Here is a 5000-nt window from a genome sequence, read left to right on the forward strand (position 1 = left end):
AGCACGAAGGATGTCACGCGACTAGTTAGCAGGCTAGAGTCTCGTTCGTTATCGGAATTAACCAGACAAATCGCTCCACCAACTAAGAACGGCCATGCACCACCACCCACCGAATCAAGAAAGAGCTATCAATCTGTCAATCCTTCCGGTGTCCGGGCCTGGTGAGGTTTCCCGTGTTGAGTCAAATTAAGCCGCAGGCTCCACTCCTGGTGGTGCCCTTCCGTCAATTCCTTTAAGTTTCAGCTTTGCAACCATACTTCCCCCGGAACCCAAAAGCTTTGGTTTCCCGGAGGCTGCCCGCCGAGTCATCGGAGGAACTGCGGCGGATCGCTGGCTGGCATCGTTTATGGTTAGAACTAGGGCGGTATCTGATCGCCTTCGAACCTCTAACTTTCGTTCTTGATTAATGAAAACATACTTGGCAAATGCTTTCGCTTCTGTTCGTCTTGCGACGATCCAAGAATTTCACCTCTAACGTCGCAATACGAATGCCCCCGCCTGTCCCTATTAATCATTACCTCGGGTTCCGAAAACCAACAAAATAGAACCGAGGTCCTATTCCATTATTCCATGCACACAGTATTCAGGCGGGCTTGCCTGCTTTAAGCACTCTAATTTGTTCAAAGTAAACGTGCCGGCCCACCGAGACACTCACTCAAGAGCACCCTGGTAGGATTGCAACGGGGTCCGCCTCGGGACGCACGAGCACGCACGAGGCGCGTCGCACGCCTTCGGCTCGCCCCACCGGCAGGACGTCCCACGATACATGCCAGTTAAACACCGACGGGCGGTGAACCAACAGCGTGGGACACAAATCCAACTACGAGCTTTTTAACCGCAACAACTTTAATATACGCTATTGGAGCTGGAATTACCGCGGCTGCTGGCACCAGACTTGCCCTCCAATAGATACTCGTTAAAGGATTTAAAGTGTACTCATTCCGATTACGGGGCCTCGGATGAGTCCCGTATCGTTATTTTTCGTCACTACCTCCCCGTGCCGGGAGTGGGTAATTTGCGCGCCTGCTGCCTTCCTTGGATGTGGTAGCCGTTTCTCAGGCTCCCTCTCCGGAATCGAACCCTGATTCCCCGTTACCCGTTACAACCATGGTAGGCGCAGAACCTACCATCGACAGTTGATAAGGCAGACATTTGAAAGATGCGTCGCCGGTACGAGGACCGTGCGATCAGCCCAAAGTTATTCAGAGTCACCAAGGCAAACGGACCGGACGAGCCGACCGATTGGTTTTGATCTAATAAAAGCGTCCCTTCCATCTCTGGTCGGGACTCTGTTTGCATGTATTAGCTCTAGAATTACCACAGTTATCCAAGTAACGTGGGTACGATCTAAGGAACCATAACTGATTTAATGAGCCATTCGCGGTTTCACCTTAATGCGGCTTGTACTGAGACATGCATGGCTTAATCTTTGAGACAAGCATATGACTACTGGCAGGATCAACCAGGGAGCTGCGTCAACTAGAGCTGAGCAGCCGGCCGCCCGGGAGTGTGTCCCGGGGGCCCGCGCGAACACGCAAGCGTCCGCTCAATTATTCTGCAAACAGGAGGAGGCTGAGCTCCCCTGCACAATACACCTCGAAACCCTCTCAGGTCCCGGCGGCGCGCAGCGCCGTCCTAAGTACTTGGTCGGGTTCGAGAGAGGCGCAATCGCCCGGAGTTTGGCGAGTAGACGCTTTAGGTGCGACCACCCGTGCTCCCAACTGAGCTTGCCGCTGCCGACAGAGGCCCGGGAGCGTGCTGTCGTGGCATTGCCGGCGGGAGACAACACGCGCCACCTACGGTGACCGGCAGCTCCAACGCCAGCGCCACAGAAGGACAAAAGCCCCACTTGGGTGCCGAAGCGAACTCTCCCAGCACAGCGCACGCGCCAACACGTCCGCACAGCTGCGATACAAACCACCTGCGAGAACCGCAGAGGCGACCGAGCAGCAGACGGCGTCGCGGCGCCGAGCGCCGGGCGGCGGCGCATCCTCAGCGCACACAGTCCTCAATCGGACCAGCACACTGCAGATGTCCACCGCGCTTCGCACCGGGCCCGCGAGGACCTACTTTGGCCGCACGGCGCCGCGTGCAGGGTGCGCCGGCGCGCAGCTGCGCCGCCTGCCGCCTCCGTCGGCCGGCGCGCCTGCCACTGGCCGCCCCCACCAGCCGGCTGTAGCGCGTGCGCCCACGCACCGCGCGGCCAGCACGCCGGGAGGCCCCCCCTCACCGGCCGGGGACGGTCCCACCCAGCCACCGCCGCGTATCGCTTCACACCCAGATGCCATTCACGTTCGTGGGCATGGTGGGTATCGCTGGAACAACCGGTTGGTAGCTCAACCGATCGTCGCCATCACTGATTCACCTCTAGCGAGAACAACCGCACCACAACGGTTTACCAGTTGTTCATTTGCATAACGTCACCAGCAAACGTAGGCGTCCATCGCCATTTGCAAATTCAACGATTGTTGCATGCCTGTGTCAGGTGTCACGACACACTATGTCTGCCCACATACACGCAACAACATGTGCACGCTTCGCGAACACGTGGAAGGTGGCCCCCGTACGTATGCGATGTCCATTGCGCGAACGACTGTCAACCGGCCTCTGTCGCATGTCGCAGATGTGGAACGCAGTGCACCATGCTATCACGGTGTGTGAGAAGAGACGACTACGTCTGACAACACGCGCCACTACATCAACAGACGGCTCATGCTGATCGCCATCCAGGGCATACCACACTGCAATCCAGCTCTTATAGGGAGACGACACGTAGCTGAGTGCACAACATTTGGACCGCATGGTTCGCCGTTGTTGGCGCAGTCGTTGTACGGTCACATGTACCACGATGTATCATTCAGTACATGAGGACCAATGTGCAGTACAGTGTGTGATTTGGACGTACAACATCAGCGGACAGTTGACACAGGCCGTACCACAGCGTAGGCTAAGTGCTTCGCACATGCGAATGCCAATGAACAACTGCAAATGCCAATGAACAACTGCAAAGGGCATTGAGCATGTACGTCCTGCTGCCATCCACATTACAGTGTATAGCTGCAAGGTGTTTAACATGAAGCGATACACTGGGGACCGGGCAGTGCGAGTAGCAAACTATATTGCGGGGGTTGCAGTTAGGCAACACTACACTAATTTAACGCGTCGTATGACAATTACAGAGCAGGTTAAGGCCCAACGTGTGTTGGGTTAAGGCCCAACGTGTGTTGGGTTAAGGCCCAACGTGTGTTGGGTTAAGGCCCAACGTGTGTTGGGTTAAGGCCCAACGTGTGTTGGGTTAAGGCCCAACGTGTGTTGGGTTAAGGCCCAACGTGTGTTGGGTTAAGGCCCAACGTGTGTTGGGTTAAGGCCCAACGTGTGTTGGGTTAAGGCCCAACGTGTGTTGGGTTAAGGCCCAACGTGTGTTGGGTTAAGGCCCAACGTGTGTTGGGTTAAGGCCCAACGTGTGTTGGGTTAAGGCCCAACGTGTGTTGGGTTAAGGCCCAACGTGTGTTGGGTTAAGGCCCAACGTGTGTTGGGTTAAGGCCCAACGTGTGTTGGGTTAAGGCCCAACGTGTGTTGGGTTAAGGCCCAACGTGTGTTGGGTTAAGGCCCAACGTGTGTTGGGTTAAGGCCCAACGTGTGTTGGGTTACGTTAAGGGGCAATGTGGGTTACGTTAAGGGGCAATGTGGGTTACGTTAAGGGGCAATGTGGGTTACGTTACGGCGCAATATAGGTTACGTTACGGCGCAATATAGGTTACGTTAAGGCGCAATATCGGTTACGTTAAGGCGCAATACAGGTTACGTTAAGGCGCAATACAGGTTACGTTAAGGCGCAATACAGGTTACGTTAAGGCGCAATACAGGTTACGTTAAGGCGCAATACAGGTTACGTTAAGGCGCAATACAGGTTACGTTAAGGCGCAATACAGGTTACGTTAAGGCGCAATACAGGTTACGTTAAGGCGCAATACAGGTTACGTTAAGGCGCAATGCAGGTTACGTTAAGGCGCAATACAGGTTACGTTAAGGCGCAATACAGGTTACGTTAAGGCGCAATACAGGTTACGTTAAGGCGCAATACAGGTTACGTTAAGGCGCAATACAGGTTACGTTAAGGCGCAATACAGGTTACGTTAAGGCGCAATACAGGTTACGTTAAGGCGCAATACAGGTTACGTTAAGGCGCAATACAGGTTACGTTAAGGCGCAATACAGGTTACGTTAAGGCGCAATACAGGTTACGTTAAGGCGCAATACAGGTTACGTTAAGGCGCAATACAGGTTACGTTAAGGCGCAATACAGGTTACGTTAAGGCGCAATACAGGTTACGTTAAGGCGCAATACAGGTTACGTTAAGGCGCAATACAGGTTACGTTAAGGCGCAATACAGGTTACGTTAAGGCGCAATACAGGTTACGTTAAGGCGCAATACAGGTTACGTTAAGGCGCAATACAGGTTACGTTAAGGCGCAATACAGGTTAGGTTAAGGCGCAATACAGGTTAGGTTAAGGCGCAATACAGGTTAGGTTAAGGTACGACATAGGTTAGGTTAAGGTACGACATAGGTTAGGTTAAGGTACGACATAGGTTAGGTTAAGGTACGACATAGGTTAGGTTAAGGTACGACATAGGTTAGGTTAAGGTACGACATAGGTTAGGTTAAGGTACGACATAGGTTAGGTTAAGGTACGACATAGGTTAGGTTAAGGTACGACATAGGTTAGGTTAAGGTACGACATAGGTTAGGTTAAGGTACGACATAGGTTAGGTTAAGGTACGACATAGGTTAGGTTAAGGTACGACATAGGTTAGGTTAAGGTACGACATAGGTTAGGTTAAGGTACGACATAGGTTAGGTTAAGGTACGACATAGGTTAGGTTAAGGTACGACATAGGTTAGGTTAAGGTACGACATAGGTTAGGTTAAGGTACGACATAGGTTAGGTTAAGGTACGACATAGGTTAGGTTAAGGTACGACATAGGTTAGGTTAAGG

General features: G+C 52.8%; 1 non-coding gene across 1 annotated transcript in view; it reads right to left on the bottom strand.

The window, feature by feature from the left end:
• Positions 1–1469, bottom strand: part of LOC124590351 — a 1910-nt gene extending 441 nt beyond the window's left edge. The window contains exon 1 of the ribosomal RNA XR_006976559.1: positions 1–1469. This exon is cut by the window's left edge and continues 441 nt beyond it. This is a non-coding gene — a ribosomal RNA (small subunit ribosomal RNA).
• Positions 1470–5000: the final 3531 nt, after the last annotated feature.

This window comes from Schistocerca americana, unplaced genomic scaffold (assembly GCF_021461395.2).
Source record: "Schistocerca americana isolate TAMUIC-IGC-003095 unplaced genomic scaffold, iqSchAmer2.1 HiC_scaffold_759, whole genome shotgun sequence".
NCBI lineage: Eukaryota > Metazoa > Arthropoda > Insecta > Orthoptera > Acrididae > Schistocerca > Schistocerca americana.